Genomic DNA, 18,281 nt, shown 5'->3' with positions numbered 1-18,281 from the left:
GGTACCAAAGTGTGTAGTCGGTAACTTGTGTATTACTGATGATCTTGAAATTCGTTATTGATGTGATGAATCTTGTTTTTGGTTCGTAAAGGCTGCAGATGAGGCCGTTTATGAAGAAATGGCCGTGTCCGACCCTGAAGTCGGTGATGCGGCTGTTGACACGGTGCCAGAGAGGGTGCTATCAACAGAAACTGTGGTAGCCCCCGAGTTAACCGTGCCAACTCCGTCGGCTGCCATGCCGCCCGTTGCTGACCAGGCGGTCCTGGGGCTGCCTGCTGGAGTAGCGGGTACAGCGAAGGAGGTGTCACCAGTACTTGCTACTGGTACCTTGCTGTCCAATGTGATCACCAGTGGTAAGCGTTGTCCCTTCCGATTGTTTTCATTTGAGTAGTACTGTAGTCTTGACTTCGGTTTTGTAGGTCTTGGTGAGAGGACGGTGCCGGCGGCTGTTCCCGCGGCTCCTAGTACGTGGCCGCCTGTCGCCGAGAATAAACGTGTGCGACTGCCGCCACGCTCAACCCGGTGAGCTTTCATTTCTTTTTGAATGATGTTGGGTTTGTCTTGGAGTCATGCAGTGATACTTTGTTGGTGCAGGGATGCTGAGGAGATTATCCTTGTAGAGATAGGGATAGTGCCGAAACCTTTGACTATAGCATCTATTCCTCTGGAGGACTTCATTGTTGAAGAGATACCCGAGGTTGACGCTGGCCGTCTTGGAGCTACTATGTCGATGCTTCAAGACGTGATTCGCTCAGTGGAGGTTCCTGCTGCTGCATCAGGCCGCTGACCGCTGCCAAGCAACGTCAGCCGCCGCGGTCCGCTGCTAGCAGCCAAATCCGACAACCATGCAACAACCCCTAGCCGCCACCATAGCTTCGATCACCTGCACATGAGGTCGACAACACCCATTCAGCTCACTACGCGGCGGAGATGCTGCCCTCGGCTATGACCTCCCATGTCAATGGTTTAGCAATGCCATGAACCAAGTTGGGCCTCTAGAGATGATGCCTCCAAGGAGGGCACAACACCAATGGTGCCACCATCGCTCGTCCAGGATCTGGACAAGGTTTTCACCTAGAGAATCCCGTGCAGCAGGGTCGTAATTCTAACATGACGCCCCCAACGGGGAAAACGATGTTCTAGGATGCCGCTATCAAGTCCACCAGCACGAAGGCCAGTGGGGACTTTCGCTCGGAGCAATACAACCCCTCGCTACATGTACATGGTTTGGCACTCCCGGACCACCACTACAGGAACCCAGCCGGGGCGACTCCGCTGCCGCGCTTCCACTCACCAAGCCGCCGTACCTCCACCTCCGTCTCTATCGCCGCCCTCCATCGCTGCCCACGTGTAGCGCCCTCCACCGCTTGCACCTCCCTGCCGATGCCCCGCGTCCACTTGCCATGCTCCTTCCAGCCGCCGCACTCCTTCCAGCCACCGCGTGCTCTTCCGGCCGCGCTCCTCCCGGTAGCGGCGCGCCTCCCAGCATCTCAGACTTGCCGCTGAGCATCGCTTGCAACAACTTCTCACTCCCCGTCGCCTTCGTGACATCTGCACCATAAGGATGGCTCGGCACATCACGCCTCACTACCATGGTACCACGAGCGTACCCTGCACCCTCCGGCCCCACCACCACGGCAGTGCCGCAAAACTATAGATCTGTGTCGCCGACGAGGAGAAGAGAAGGGCCACTCCCACCACCAGCTGTCCCGGTGCCAACCCGCATGCAACCACAGTCGCCTCATTCTGAGCCTCGCGCTCTCCTATCCGTCCGACCGCATCGGCGCGCGAGCAAGACAGACCGTCGTCGGCCCCCATTCAGCACGGGCTCCTCCCAGCGCAGCTTCTCCCACACACCGATCAGCTTCTCGGCGTTCGTCGTCCGCCTCGCGCGCGCCTTCGCCGCCGTGCTCCACCGCGTGGCCTCCGAGCCGTGCCGGTCCCAGGAGCCGCTTCTTCTACCGCTCTCCCGCCTCCTCCCGCCAGACCACGCGCTGGCGCTGCTCCACCTCCTGCCCACGCCCCTCGGCAGGGGCACGTCTCGCACAAGGCGCTCGTCGTCACCTCTACCGCCTCGTCTCCTCCCGCGGCTGCTCTGAACCCACGGAGGAAACCTCATCACGCCGCTCCTCGAACGTCGCGGCCGTCACCATCTCGTGCACGCGCGGCCCGCCGCCACTTCTCCACTTGAACGTCGTACCGCTCGCCGACCCCGTCAGCCACTCGTGGCCTCGCCCAGTGAGGCCCGGTGTTGCGGCCTGCCGCCGCCGCTCTGTCCGTGTTGGCCACCGTATGCTGTAGATCCGACAACCGGGGGGGGCGGATCCGGTCCTCACCTCGGATCCGCCGCCTTGTGCCGCCACCGTCGCCTGTCCGGCGGAGCCTCTCCGTGTCGCTCCCCCGCCGGAAGCGACGCGCGCCGATGAAAAAAAAAGCCCTGCTGCTACCATCCTAGGGGCCTGCACGGACTTCCGACCGACCCCTCCAGCGGCGACAGGGGAGGTAGGGGAGGGAGGGGGCGGCGGAAGCTGGTGGCGCGGTCGCCGCCCGAGTCGCCGAGCAGGGCCGACGTGGGCGCAACGGTAGCTCTACTCACACAATATGGACAAACGTTGCTCTAGTACTAGTACGTTGCTTAATTATGGGCCAACGTACACACAATGCCCATTTGTCGCAGCCTTGAGCTGACCAACGTAGTCAGATGTACTCATTCGATCGTGGACATTTGTTAGTACATGAAGACACCGATTCTCCTATATAAACACCTGAACAATCACACACATCCAAGCACACGCACTTAGCTATCCTACCTTGTAGTACACCTACACGGACGCGCAGTTTTAAGCTAGCTTAGCCAGGCCGGTAGCCATGGCGCCCAAGGCCGCTGTGCTCGTCGATCCCCTGCTTGCTCTCCCTGCTGCTGCCCTTCTCCTCCCTCGCTCTGACCCAGGACTTCTGCGTCGCCAACCTGCTCCTCCCCGACACGCCGTCCGGCTACCCGTGCAAGCCCAAGCCCGCCGTCACCGCCGACGACTTCCACTGCATGGCCCTTGCCCAAGCCGGCCCGACCATCGCCCCCTTCAACACCGGCTTGGCCACGGCCACCGTCAAACAGTTCCCAGGCGTGAACGGGCTCGGCCTCGCCGCCACGCGCGTCGATGTCCACGTTGGCGGAGTCGTGCCGCTCCACTCCCACCCGGAAGGCTCCGAACTCCTCTTCGTCTTCAAGGGAAGCATGACTGCCGGCTTCATCAGCGCCGAGAGCAACGAAGTGTACGTGAAGGAGGTGAGGGAGGGCGAGCTCTTCGTGTTCCCGCAGGGCCTGCTGCACTTCCAGTACAACACCGGCAACGAGACGGCGGTGGGGTTCGCCGCGTACAGCAGCGACAACCCCGGCCTGCAGATCACCGACTACGCGCTCTTCGGCAACACCCTGACGGCGGAGGACGCGCGTCAACAAGGTCACCTTCATCGAAAAATCGGAGGTGATGAGGCTCAAGGCCTTCTTCGGTCCGAGTGCATTACCGTCGTAAACAAGGTCACCTTCATGAGCATCGCGGAGATCTTGAAGCTCATCAAGGTCTTCTTCGGCCTGAGTGCAGTACCGCCCGACGGTCGGCAGGATTATCGTTGCTCGTTGTTGTGGACTTGTGGCGTGTGAGAGAATAATCTGCATGCGCGCATGCACCCCTGTCATGTTGAACGTATGTCGTCGTCACAAGTATCTCTCAAGTGGAGAATATGTGTGGTCGACCAAAACTTTTGTGGCCAAGACAAATGTGGTTGTGGATGTGGGCTTCCAGGAATGGTTTATAGCTGTCGTCGTCGTGATGGATCACTAGACAGACGAATGCTATATCACTATAACTACGATAGAATTATAGAAAATTACAGAGCAAATAATTATATTATAAGCAAAAGGAACAAAACTAACTTGATGTCTGCGAGCTCCCTTATTCCATACAGATGAATTAAATCGTAATCCGCCGGACTAACAAAACCTACCACCACTGAGCCATATAGCAGGAGCCCGAGAGGAAAGCATTAGATGGTACTGATTTCAGTTTACAGTGTGCAGGTAGCAAGTAATGAACGTGGGAAAGGGATGAGTAATGGATCTTTTGAGAGTTTTGTTGGTGGCTAGTGCGGCCCGGCAGTACCATCAATTCTTTTTTCTTAGTTCCAGGAGCAATATGCACCTAGTCCGTATGCATTGCAACAGAACCCTAGGCCAGTGTTTTAGCACATAAGTTCAGGTTCGATCCCAGACATAAGCGTTACATTCAACTGGAGCCTACCAGCAGCTCGAATACATCTCACCCAACACTACCACATAGACATCATCACCAGATTTCTCGACCAAAAGTGGAATCAGATACATTTTCTCCATTGCAAACATGGTCACCAGCGCAGCAGGGAGCCCCCGGCCTATTCCAGGCATCATCAGACGCAGGTTCTGATCATACGCCACTTGTGTTGTTCGCTGTCAGGATGGTCATGAAACATGTACTCCCTCCATGAAACATGTACTATATCGGTGTCGTCATGAACTATATTTCGATTTGTCCAGTAGATCCAGCACATAAAACATGTACTCCCTCCATTTCAATTTGTAGATCGTTTTTTCTTTTCTAAATTTATAGATATTATTATGCACCTAGACATACGCCATATGTGCATAGAAAAACTATGCACCTACAATACAATTTGGAACGGATGGAGTAGTTTCTGTTTGTTTTGATTAGACCCTGGTATCCACATTTGACCAGTCATGGCCTTCGCGTTGCTTTAATCCCTTACTGTGCGATCTTGTCTATTATATGTAGTACTCGTATGTTATTTGAGCTTCAGTAATCTGAAACCCTATGTTACACAGCTATAAAATTAGTGATGCAATATTGGTTTTCATGGTCCGAGCCGCCGAGAGTAAAAGGCATGTTACTGTACCATTTTGAGAGTTTTTAGCATGAATTTTTTTTTTTGAAAGAAACAGGAGGGGCGAGCCCTACTGAAATATATTAAAGCAAGTTCTTAAAAAATTACAATACCGAGTAACAAACAAGAGAAAAAGGTCAAAAGGGGATTCAGAGGGAGAGAATCCAATCAAAACAAGCCTGACTTAAAAGAGAATTCATCCTATGCGAAGCCACTAACGAGAGCTCAGACAAGAACTTAGATCGAGTTCCTGAAGTCGAGGGATCCATATTATTAAAGGTCCAGTCATTCCTTGTGGTCCAAATACTCCAAGTCATTAGAATGATGACTTCCATGAAGAAGGCAGTGTTCATCTGCCTTCTGATCTGATTGAAGATATTCAAAGACGATCTTGAAGAGACATAGGATATCCCAACCGAGTTCCAGCAGGCTTTTGCAAAATTGCATCTTAGAAAGAGATGAGTTATCGTCTCCCTTTTTTGACGAATACACATTTCACAGACGTTTGAGTCCAAAGGCATCCCCCTTCTTTGTAGCACATCTTTTGTGTTTAACCTGTCGATAATCAGAAGCCAGAAAAAGATTTTGTGCTTTTTCTGGCATTTCGATTTCCATATCCAGCGATGTATTGGATGTGTTTCCCTTTGTCCTGTTAAAGTCTTGTAAGCTTTACTGACTGAGAAGGTTGAGGATCCCCAGATGTATGTCCAAGTATCAGAGCCTTCCTGAGAAACTGAATTATGCATAAAATCCTGCAACATAAGAAGTTCCGAATGGGCTTCTATGGATAAAGGTAAGTGAAACAGGACACCGAGATCTGACGTGTTGATCGCCTTGTGATACGATATATTTTTGTTTCTGGCAAACGAAAAGAGGTGGGGAAGTTCAGATTGTAGGACATGATTATTCCACAGGTCATGCCAGAGCAGCACAGTACTTCCATCCCCCACCCTAGCAGAAGCAAATCCTTTGAATTTATGGAGCAGCTTGACAATATCCTTCCACCAGAAAGAGCCCTTCCTCTGAACACCCGGGAGAGTACCATTGCTGTACAGATTGTCCCATAATAGATGGACCCAAGGTAAGTCCGTTTTGGAGAAAAATTTGTGTAAGAACTTTAAAAGTAAAGCCTCATTCTGTGTAGATATGTTGAGCACCCCTAATCCCCCTTGGGATTTGGGTAAACAGACTAAAGGCCAAGCCGCTTTAGACGGTTTGGAGGATGTTAGATCTGAACCACGCCAGAGGCAGTGCTTGCGAAATTTATCAATCTGATGGATGACTCCTTTAGGTAGCTTCAAAGTGGCCATCTGAAACATAGCTGAGGATGTTAACACTGAGTTCACCAACTGTAACTTCCCTCCTTGCGAAAGCATAGATGATATACCTCCTAGTTTCCCTTCTATTCTCTTGATCAAAGGGAGAAAGTCTTGTATATTCGGTTTACGGAGCCCCAGAGGTAGACCCAGATAGGTGAAAGGAAAAGTTCCTGTTTGACAATTTAGAATACCAGTCAAAAGATCAAGCTTGTCCTGCTGAGTGTTTACGGGAATCATCATGGATTTGTTGTAATTAACTCTTAGTCCAGTAGACTCCGCGAAAATGTCCAGAAGGTGTTTTAAGTGGATTAGCTGATTTGGGTCGGCCTCCATGAAGAGAAGCGTATCATCCGCATACTGAACGATGGGGAAGTCATTGGTTGCTCTCAAAGGTATCGGAAGAGAGAGGTGTCCATCATCCTTAGACTTATTGATAATGGATTGGAGTAAGTCAGCAGCAAGCACAAACAGAAGAGGTGATAGAGGATCCCCCTGTCGTACCCCTCTTTTACAGTGAAAGGTTTTACCTGGGACACCATTGAGAAGTACTGACGATGTGCCTGAATCCAGGATGGCCTTAATCCATCCATTCCATTTCTCTCCAAAGCCTTTGTGTTTGAGGATCTCTAAGATGGCCCTATGCTCAATTCTGTCAAAAGCCTTTTCAAAATCCAATTTTAATAAGATGATGTCCTTCTTTGAAGATTTGCAGCAGTGCAGATATTCAAGAGCCCATGCTAAGCAATCCTGTATGGTCCTGGATTTGATAAAACCATATTGATTCTTATGAATGAGATTAGAGATGACCTTTTGAAGCCTCAGCGCTAGAATTTTTGTGATGAGCTTTAGAGATGAGTTTAACAGTGATATTGGCCTGTAGTCGTTCACCTGTAAAGGGCCAGTTTTTTTCGGAATAAGGGTAATGAAAGATGAGTTGATGCTACGCATACAGACTTCTCCATTATGGAAGTCATCACATAAAGCATAAAAATCTTCAGCCAAATCCTGCCAGCATCTTTTGAGGAATTCCCCATTGAAACCATCCGGGCCAGGAGATTTATTTGCCGGTAACTCTTTGATGACTCCATCTATTTCTTCTTTGGAGAAAGACTCCTCCAAAGCTTGTAGCCCTTCTGATGGAGAGAGAGTAGAACTTAGGTCTATGTACATGTGGCTATAATCCGACCTGCCCATTCTGTTTTTGTATTCCACCCAAATGAGGTTTGCTTTATCCTCGTGTTCTTTGACAATCAATCCATTTTGATCTTGTAGGGACGAGATGTGATTGATCTTGTTTCGTATGGAGGCCTTTGCATGAAAAAACCTGGTACTTTCATCACCCATTTTAGCCCAATTGATGGAGCATCTTTGTTGCCAATACATTTTCTGTTGCTGTAGAAGATTCTTTAGGTGATTCATGATAACATCTCTTAAATTCCATTCTTGTAGAGATAGATCTCTAGATTCTTCAAGAATGTCTAGGAAAAGAATGACCTCCTTTGTATTCTGAATGGTTTTTGCCAGACTTGGTAACCCTGCTTTCCATATTCTAAGCTCTCTTCTTAATTTTTTGAATTTTGCACCAATGATTTGGGCTCTGTCAGAAAATGAAACCGGAGAAGTCCAGACATTATGCAGTATGTCATTGAATTGTTCATGATACATCCAATAATTTTCAAACCAGAAAACCTGAGGGGAGGGCATAAGATTTGATATATAAATGACACATGGATTATGGTCCGAAGAGTCTCTTGAAAGGGTTGTTGCCCAAGTGTTTGGATATACTGAAATCCAGGCAGAAGATGAGAAGAACCAGTCCAACCTTTCCAACAACGGGTTAGCCTGTTTGTTTGTCCAAGTGTATTTTCCTCCTTTGAGTTGGATCTCTGTTAGCCCCAGGCGGCTGATGGCTTCATTAAACAGCATCATTTCCTGCTGATGACCTCTAGGCTTATTTCGGTCCGAAGGACGTCTTATCAGGTTGAAATCCCCTACCACTAGCCACTTTTCATCATCCGGCATCCTAATTCTCTTGAACCAATCCAGAAATTCTAATTTACCTTCAGGAGTACATGGAGCATAGATGTTTGTTAGAATCCACTTTTCCCCTGACAACTTACATTGTAATTCCACTGAATGAGCGAATCTATTTTGAAAGATGGGTTGGCCATGAAACTTATTATCATTCCAAATTATAATGGCACCTCCTGAATTGCCTATAGACGGTATGAAATCAACAAGGGTGAAAGGAGAAGGACAGAAATTCCTGAGATAAGCGTCAGAGAAGGTCTCTCTTTTAGTTTCCTGTAAACAGATGATGTCTGCATTCGATTCCACAATTTTGCTTCTTATCGCATTCCATTTGACCGATGAATTAATACCTCTCACGTTCCAGGATAGGATATTCCATAATCGTTTACGACTCATGATCAAAAAATAGAGAACTTCGCTTCCAAGGGTCCCACACTCCAAGAAGGCAATAAAACCCAACCAATGAACCCTTCAAAACCAGGAAGGGAAAACCATGGCAGCCCTTGAAAAAAGCAAGCACTGAGATAAAAAAAACATGAGAACCAAGTAACCAACACCAACGATCCAGCAAAAGAGTCCCCTAAACAGCAGCCGAAGATAGTTTGCAGCTGACATACGGAGTGAATTGCAACATGACATGATAACCAACAGACAAAGTCTAAAAAATAAAACATCCTCCATAGAACTTTCAATTTCCAGTTTTCGGTCCTTGGTGCTTGGACTTCTTGGCCTTCTTCGGTGACTCCTGGGATGATGAAGAGCTTCTGGAACCTACCACCTTCATGGGGTTGGCCTTGGCTGCTAAGTTAGCAGAGGAGATTTTGGACGAGTCAATACTGCATACCTTTTCGCCCAGCCCTTGAATGTGAGTTGGAGATAAGATGGGAGCTTTGGAGTGGCAGGCCAAGCAATTATTGTTTTGGCAGGTAGCAGCGCGAAATCCTTCATTTCTAGCCTTGATTCTGCTACTCCTTCTGACAGATGATTCACATTCCGGAGCCACCAAGCTCCCAAGTCTTTCCCTAGCTTTCTTCATAGGAGTTGTCTTGGGAGTCTTATCCACAAATGAATCTGTAGAGATAGCATCTTCTCCTTCCTGACTGAGACAAGGCAAGGGACTAGTTCTGGGACAGACTGGTGGGATGTTGAAGGCCATCATCGCTGGATTGTCCACACAGCTGATCATGAAGTTCCAAGCAGAGGAAGCAAGAACGTTTTTGGCCCAATCAAAATGCTGAGGTGACAGCAGCATATTGATGAAGAAGGAGGCCCAATCCGCTGGGATGAGGGTTGCTTGTTCAGGGCAGCCTACTGGAGAGAAATGCTGGGCCCAAAGCCGAAAGAGGTTGGGGTTCTGAAGAGCACCCGAATCCTTTCTATTTGACTCCACAGAGGGTAAGGGCGTTTCTGGAATAATCACACTTTTGTTGCTCTTTTGTGCCAATACTGGGTCCCTATGCCACTGAGATTCTGGTAACAGCACAAGATTAACATTGATGTTCCCCATGGGCTGGCCTAAAGCAATCTGGTTGGCTGGCATGACCTGCCCTGGTTGGTTGTTAGCAGGCAGCCAAAGAACAATCTCCGGATGGACTAAGGGTCCATCTTGCATGGCAGCCTGCTGTGCATGAATATCCATTGCTTGACCCATTGGATGTACTGGTGCCTGTTCAAGAGGTTGAACAATTGGATTGAAGGCAATTGCCTGGGGGATCCCTCCTGAATAAACCACTATTGGGAGGGGATCAATGTTCTGCTCAGAGGAGCTCGAGGAAGGTGGTGGTGGTGAGACATTAAGGTTGAGGTCCAAGATGACCTGGGGTTCCTCTTTCTCTTCTCACTCTTCCTCCTCATGAATTGCCTGAGCCTCCTCAATGAGCATATCTAAAAGAGCTTCCTCATCCATCCCTTCCTCTTCTTCCTCTTCTTCCTCCTGTTCAATGGCCATGTTATTTTGATCTGGATTGTCATTTAGATCTGGTAGCTGACCCCCAGGACCCTCCAGATCAGCATTGTGGTTATGTGGCTGGTTTTGTTGTTGTTGAGCATTTAAGTGGAAGCCTGGAAAAATAAAATCCCCATCTGGTCCTCCAGGTGGTATATCCTCATCCTGTAATTGGGCTCCCAGCATGTTCTGTTGTAGGATTTCACACTGCACTGTATAAGAGACACCTTCAAAATCATCTCCTTCTGACAGAATTAAGTAGTGAGGAATGTCCACAAGGTCCGTGACTCTAGCCTTTATAATAACCCTGGCCAAAACATCATCTTTCTGCCAGAGAATCATCCTGCCAAAAGATCTAATGGAGTCCTCAATTTCATGGGAAGAGCGGTTGTCAATAGGAAACCTAATAAGCATAAGCCAACATTCTCTGTTGAAGTTGACCCTACGGGCATTGGAAGCATGATTATGTTGAACAAAAGTGAAACTCAAACCATTATTGAAAAGGGGGCTTCTAGCGATGAGAGCATCTCTATCTGAGGGTCTCCCCATTCTGACAAAAGCTTCTCCCCTACCAAAAGGACTTCTTTGAACCTCTCGAACTTCAAGACCCAACTCATGAACCAGGTAGTTGAAGATTACATTTCTCAAGGGACCGAAAGGAATCTCACCGGGGGGAAGATTCCCGATAGTGACGATTGCCAGGTCTTTGTTTCTTGGTAGCGCCCTTGGAACCACCACCCTAGTGTACTGCTGCCGCCCTTGAACCATCACCCGGTGAAAGCCGGCAAGCATGAGGGGCTGGGGATCAATGTTGAGGAAGGCCATTGTTTGAGCTTGGTTGTTTTCGGGGGGTTGATGGAGATCGGCGCTCGAGTCCGGTGGGATGTACTGTTGCAAAAGGGGGAAGATGGGCGGAGACGAAGCGGCAGGCAGACCGGCGGTTGGGTTACTGGATGCTCTTCCAGTTACACTGCCATGAAGGAAGGACGCTAGATCCTCGAGATTAGCAAAGATCCTTGGGCCGCTTGTGCCTGTATTCCTCTCATCAGGTGGGCCGGCCTTGAACCAAGAAGAGGAGCAATCCAGAGGCCAGTCCGAGGCTTTGATGCCTGGGGAAAACCCACAGCCGAAAGTAGAGCCGCAGCGCATGATGAACGCTTGGAGACTGTGAAAAGGTTTGCAGTCATTAAGCGTGTGTCCCGCCCTTCTACAGTGCCAGCAGGAAATCTTGCTTCTGCAGACAGATCTCCTGTGTCCAGGAGACAGGCATCGGGAACATAAGAAGCTTCTGCCCCTGGTCGCATTCTGTTCATTAACCTTCTTGAAAGGGGGTCCACTAGAATTCAAAAACCTGTTGACCAAGAGTTCCTTCCTTCCTGACTCAGTTCTGAGGGAAAGCCTATCGAACACCGATCTCTTCATCTGTGGATGGAAAGAAGAAGAACCCAACAGACCAACATTCAGATGATTCTTGATGTGTGCCCGATTTTCCCCTAAAGGGGTGGCGTTGGCCCCTGTCAGCTTTTGTGCAGAACCAAAAGAAGCTCTAACAACATCAACGAACGAGCGAGGCTTGAAAGAAGGATACCCAGATCGAACAGATGAAGAACCATAAGGCTTCTGATAAAACCGATGATGCCCCGAAAAGTGACTTTTAGCGTGAGATGCTGCTTTTCCAAATCTGGGGCGAGGAAGCTCCCAGTGATAAGCAGGTCCAGATAGTTTTCGAGCAAAAATAGACGCCTTAGATAGTCCCGAAGCATTAGAGAAAAAGAAACCCATATTGAACGCATCACAAGAGAAATCCTTGAGGTCTTCGCACAAGAAACCCACATGTTTCGATGCCACAAAGAACTTGAAGACTTGCTGAGAAATTTGAGAGACCCGAAAACAAGAAGCAGTGCCTCCCAAGACATTTTGTAGACTAGAAGCAACTGAAGACGAGTCCAGTCTGAATGAATTCCTGCTAAAAGCAGCCAGCATAGCGAAACCAGGAGAATGCTCCGACGAGGGAGAGACGGAAGAGTTGAGAAGATCCCGGACTTTGGCTGCGAAAGCTAGCCCATGACTCTGGACAAGGTAGAGAGATGCCATCGAGTCTTACCTGAGATTAGACCACTTCGAGAAACAGGGGAGGAGGAAGAGGTGAGGTAGGAGGATAGCCCGACAAGGCCGAAACGGACCTTGCCGGATGAGATGTTCACCGGGACCAGGGTGGTCACCGGCGAGGAGGAGCGCCTCCTAGCGCGGGAGACCCCCGAGCGCCCATCCGCTCTCTCTCTCTCTCAGATGAATATATTTCTTAGCATGAATTTACATAACTTTTCCAAGAAAATTTTGCCTTGTGTATCTTTGCAGAAACAAAACTGTTACTAATTTAGTAACTACTTTCTCTGTTCTAAATTATAGTTCACTTTAGCTTCATCACTGGTCAAATTTCTCTAAATTTGACTAGATTTATAGGAAAAGGCGTCAACTTTCATGACATCCATTTAGTTTCACAAAATTCAAATTCCGAATGCTCCAAAATCTTTTTTGGACCAAACCGTTGACGGTGTAGTCTGAAATAATTTAGGACTTCACATAAAACAGTTGAGCCTTGCTAACAACAGGTTTTGTCGTCTCTGCACACTGAATAGTCATCTCAGGGGGTGTTTGGAAGGAGGGGGCTAAACTTTAGCCCTGTCACATCTGATGTTCGGATACTAATTAGAAGGACTAAACATAAGCTAATTACAAAACTAATTGCAGAACCCTTAGGCTAAATCGTGAGACGAATCTATTAAGCCTAATTAATCCATCATTAGTGAATGGTTACTGTAGCACCACATTGTCAAATTATGGACTAATTAGGCTTAATAGATTCGTCTCGCGATTTAGCCTAGGGGTTGTGTAATTAGTTTTGTAATTAGTCTAGGTTTAATACTCCTAATTAGTGTCCAAACGTTCGATGTGACGGGAGCTAAAATTTAGCCCCCTCCTCCCAAACACCCCCTCAGTATGGAATAAATTTATCTCAATCTCTGCATCGCACTATGCTTGTATATACCCCGTTGACTGTCGCATTTTTTCTAAAGAAAATAACAGGTACAGATGTCAGATGCACTAAAAAATAGCGAGCTCGATCAGAAGCAGATGAATCAAACGGGGAGGTCGGGGTCGACCACCATTGCTACCTTCCCCTGCTTCTGAGACAGCACGCTCCTGAATGGCACGGGCGCCGGGAGCAAGCACGGAGGAGGATGCGAGGAGGAAAGCTTGGTGTGGGCTGAGGTCAAGAGGCAGCTGTACCTCGCCGGGCCGCTCGTTCCCGGCTACCTCCTGCAGTACGTCGTCCAGTTGCTGTCGCTCATGTTCGTCGGCCACCTCGGCGAGCTCGAGCTCGCCGGCGCCTCTCGTGGCCACCTCCTTCGCCACCGCACCGGCTTCAGCTTGCTGGTACGTACGTAAACACGCCCTGCACCACACCATGCCAGAGACAGAGCACGTCTGCAACCTTGCAATCTGCGCGAGTCTTCCTTTGCCAGGGAGGCATGGCGACGAGCCTGGAGACGCTGTGCGGGCAGGCCTTCGGCGCGAAGCAGCACCACCTGCTGGGCGTCTACAAGCAGCGCGCCATGCTGGTGCTCGTCCTGTGGGCCTACACGGGCGAGATCCTCGCGCGGTTCGGTCAGGACCTGGAGATCGCGGCGGCGGCGGCGGGCTACATCCGGGGCCTGATCCCGGCGCTGTTCGTCAACGGGCCGCTCAACTGCCACATGCGTTTCCTGCAGGCGCAGAACGCCGTGGTGCCGGTTATGCTGGGCTGTAAGGATCGGTGGTGCAAGAAGAGGTTGGATCGGGACTTTTTTCAAATTACAATAAGATTGTCCAATCTATAAGGATGATACCTAGAAACTAAGCACACTAGCAATCAAAGAGCCTAGCAAGAAGAGCACACTAGTATGATCATCATTTCCTAAGGTAAGATAGCAAATCAAGCACAACTTGAACAAAGTGCAAAAAGAAAAGTAAATTGCAGAGTAAATGCTTAAAAAAAAGTGCTGAAATGTAAAGAGTGAGGACACGCGGCAACCGGATTTTTTCCCGTGGTATTAAGGAGTTGACGCTTCCGCCTAATCCACATTGGAGCCCCCACTAAGGGTTTAGCTCCCTCAAGCCACTAAGCCTTGAGTGCTTCACTAAAATGCTCATTCTCCATTTCCGGAGTAGCGAGCTTCAAACCGTGTACAAGATCTTCTTGAGGCTCCCATAATCTCCAAGAGCTCACCAAGAACCTCTGGGTTACCAAGACCGTCTAGGTGACGTCAACCACCAAGAGTAACAAGCTTCATTGCTTCACTGACCAGCACTCAGCTAAGCTATGAACTAGATGCACACTTGTTACTCTTCAACACTAAAAGAAGTCCTTAATCTTGAGATTTAGCAAATCATAAATCACTCTGGCTCTAGCACACTCTCAACTGCTCATAGGACGCTTGAAGTCTTCAAGGTGTCAAGAGCAGCTCAAATGACCCGGTGGAGAGGTATATATAGGCTAGGAACCAAGAGCTAGCCTGTTAGAAAAGTGCTTGCAGAAAAGCACACCGTCGGATGTTCCGATGGTCTACATCCCCATGGTGTCGGAACATCCGGTCACTGATAGATCCAAAATCTGATCATTGGAAAAGTAACAGTGAAAAGTTCATCCGATGCTTGCTCCGATGGTCATTTTGTAGGCGTCGGATCATCCAGTGCTGAAGGATCCTGGCCAAAACCTCTCTGGAAGTTTTCAAAGAAAATATACTTGCTCCAACGCATTCATCCGATGGCCGTCGGAACATCCGGTGCTGAAGACATTTTGGCCAAAACCTCTCTATAAGTTTGCAAAGAAAATATACTTGCTCCGATGGATCTTCATGCAGGACATCGGATCATCCGGTGCCCGAGACTAATTCGTCCGATGCCTGACCATCGGAACAACTAATGTCTGACTTGAGTTTTCAGCCCTAGAAAATTGATCCGACGCATCATTAGGGCGTCGGAACATCCGATGGTCCCCTTTTGTTTCCAACTCATCCAATGCAAACCCTTTTGAGTTTTTCATCGATTTCTTCGCTTCTTTAGTTCTTCCATGAGCTATTTGAGCTACCAAGTGTCAGAGAGTACTGAGTGTGCATCATTTTTATGTCTAGCCTTGCGAGATCAAGATACTATCAGTGAAACCCCTCTTAATTGTACGGTCCATGAGATACAAACTACAAAAACATATACTACACTAAAGTGTTCTTCGTCTCCTTACGACACTTAATACTAGAAAGGTCCTTAGCCTTTTCGCATTAGTTCCATGTCCGCTTTTCAATTCAAATTGAGGGGCCACATTTCAAAATACACAAGCTAGTCATAAGTAAATGGTTGTCATTTATCATCGAAACATACCCTTCTAAAGGTGCGAAAGGGTTTAGATGACGCTTGGGTGCTTCATGGGCTCCGGAATCACGGCCGCCACCCACCTGCCCGTCTGCTGGCTGCTGGTGCGCGCGCTGGGCCTGGGCAGCGCCGGCGCCGCGCTGGCCATCGCCGTCTCGTACGCGGCCAACCTCTGCTTCCTGGCGCTCTACGTCAGGCTCTCGCCGTGCTGCCGGAGCACCAGGACGGGGTTCTCCCGCGAGGCGTTCCGCGGCATCCCCGCCTTCTTCAGGCTCGCCGTGCCGTCGGCCATGATGGTCTGGTGAGTCCACTGCAGTTGTTGTCTTCTTGGTCACCGTGTGATCGATTTAGCGATGGATTACGCTACCTCAGGCAACTGAAGCCGTATCTCTCTGCAGCATAGAGTAGTGGTCCTTCGAGCTCCTGGTGCTGCTCTCTGGTCTTCTCCCTAATCCCAAGCTTGAGACGGCCGTCCTGTCCATCTGGTGAGAGTTCTTCCTTCAGTTTGGGGATGAAATTTGTCATGCCGTTTACTCCGCCATTCAACACTTGGTCACTTACTGCTGCGATTCTTGTAGCATCAACACCATCAGCTTGGCATTCATGGTCCCGTTTGGACTTGGTGGTGCCACAAGGTCAGCTCCAACAACATAACCATACAACCATTTTTTCTGGAAAATACAAATAGTTGCTGACGATAAACTCATGTTTGCAATAATTTTCCCCATCGTGATTCGTGATGTCATACAGCACGCATGTTTCAAACGAGCTTGGCGCAGGGCGGCCGCAGGCGGCCCGTCTGGCGGCCTGGGTGGTCGTGCTCTTGTCTCTGTTGGTCGCCGCCTTTATAGGTCTGGTGATGGTGCTCATCCGCAATCTATGGGGGTACGCGTACAGCAAAGATGAGAGGGTGATCAAGTACATTGCCAGAATGCTGCCGCTCCTCGCAATCTCTTTCTTGTTCGACTGCGTACAGGGTGTGCTTTCAGGTAAACAATATGAGAATCCCACTGACAAGTGACAATGCACCACCAAACATGTGAATTTGTCACTCACGTGATGACATGAATCCTGAAACTGAATTCAGAAAATTTGTCAAAGATTGCCTTTTCTGATTGCAGGTTTTATTAGGGGCTGTGGTTGGCAAAAGATCGGTGCCTCCGTCAACCTTGCTTCCTACTACCTTGTTGCGATCCCTTTGGGATACTTCTTCGCCTTTGTCTGCCATGTCGGAGGAATGGTATTGATCCCTTTCATTAATGTCTTAAGAGAATAAACTGTTTCCCTTTTTTTCAAAGTTTAATGGTATTAAGAAAAATATTGGTTTGGACTTTTAACAGGGGCTCTGGTTTGGACTCTTGAGTGGACTGGTGGTGCAGACGATCTTGCTAATCTGCATTACCTTATGCACCAACTGGAACAAAGAAGAACATGTTACATCTGTCAATACATTTGATTTGGTTGTTTTCATCTTGGCCTCAGAGTTTATATCTTGATCTTCAGGCTGTGAAGGCAAAGGATAGAATCCACAGTTCTGCTTGTCTTGGAGATATGACAACATGAATGCAGTTTCGTTGTGTAGCTATGAGCTCAAGAAACCATTGGTGCTGTGAGAAGGCCAGAAGGGCTGTTATAGTAGTCTGCTTTCAATAGCGATCTTACTATTACTAATTGGAGACTCCTTTTGAAGCCTCCAGGTGAAGCCACCTAGGATTCCTAGGTGGACACTCTAGAAAAAGAGAGAAATCCTAGAAATTCTCATAAAAAAGCAAAACATCCGACCATCAATCGATAGATTTAAATCATCGTGGCCATTGGATCTATTATATTTTCTAAAAAATTACCCACCTATGCCATTATGAAAATAGCCTAAAATAACCCCCTAAATCTATATATAAATTACCCACCTCTGCCATTATATAAAATAAACTAAAGTAACCCCATAATCTTTATCAAAATTACACACTTATGCCATTATTAACAATATTTAAAATAACCCCATAATTTGCAATTTAATTGCCTACCACTATTACTTAAAAAACTTAAAGTAACCCCTTAAATTTGCATCTATATTAACCACACTTGTCATTATTAAAAATAACATGAGGTAACTCTACGTTTGAATCAAATAACCTTAATTAAAAATATACAGCAATATATGATTCTAAATCATCTATATCTTTCACTATTGGTATACGATATAATAATTAAGGTCTATGTGCATGATATGTATCACCATTTATAAGGATATAAAATGATGAGAATATAGATTTCTATGCTAAAATTGTATCTCAAACATAAGGTTCATTAAACAAATTCAAGCACATACCTGCGATGCAAAATGAAAAGTTAAAGATTATAAATGTGGATGAAAATATTATAGAGTAATTACTAACTCAAAATCTATCATAATTGGATGAAGATATTAAGTATATACCTACATAAGCATTGTGTGTTCGAATATTTAACAAACGAGAGCTAGCTTATGGTAATAGTTTTTTAGCAATGTAGTCTCTTTTTTTCCATTGGAGGCTCCACATTACTTCCCACGAGACAAGTCAGAAAAAAAATCTCATAAAAATTAAAAACATCAAACACCAATCCTGTAAACTATAATAATCATAACCATTGATCTATTATAG

The 18,281-nt window shown here is 47.7% G+C and overlaps 2 pseudogenes; both read left to right on the top strand.

Annotated features, from left to right (window-relative positions):
- The first annotated feature begins 1,724 nt into the window (after window positions 1-1,724).
- LOC117861898 (germin-like protein 8-13) lies at window positions 1,725-3,533 on the top strand (annotated as a pseudogene).
- A 9,892-nt stretch (window positions 3,534-13,425) lies between these two features.
- LOC117860372 (protein DETOXIFICATION 16-like) lies at window positions 13,426-17,220 on the top strand (annotated as a pseudogene).
- The last annotated feature ends 1,061 nt before the right edge of the window (window positions 17,221-18,281 follow it).

Source organism: Setaria viridis, chromosome 6 (assembly GCF_005286985.2).
Source record: "Setaria viridis chromosome 6, Setaria_viridis_v4.0, whole genome shotgun sequence".
NCBI lineage: Eukaryota > Viridiplantae > Streptophyta > Magnoliopsida > Poales > Poaceae > Setaria > Setaria viridis.
The sequence above is the reverse complement of the archived record's forward strand: the minus strand, read 5'-3'. Positions and strand labels throughout refer to the sequence as shown.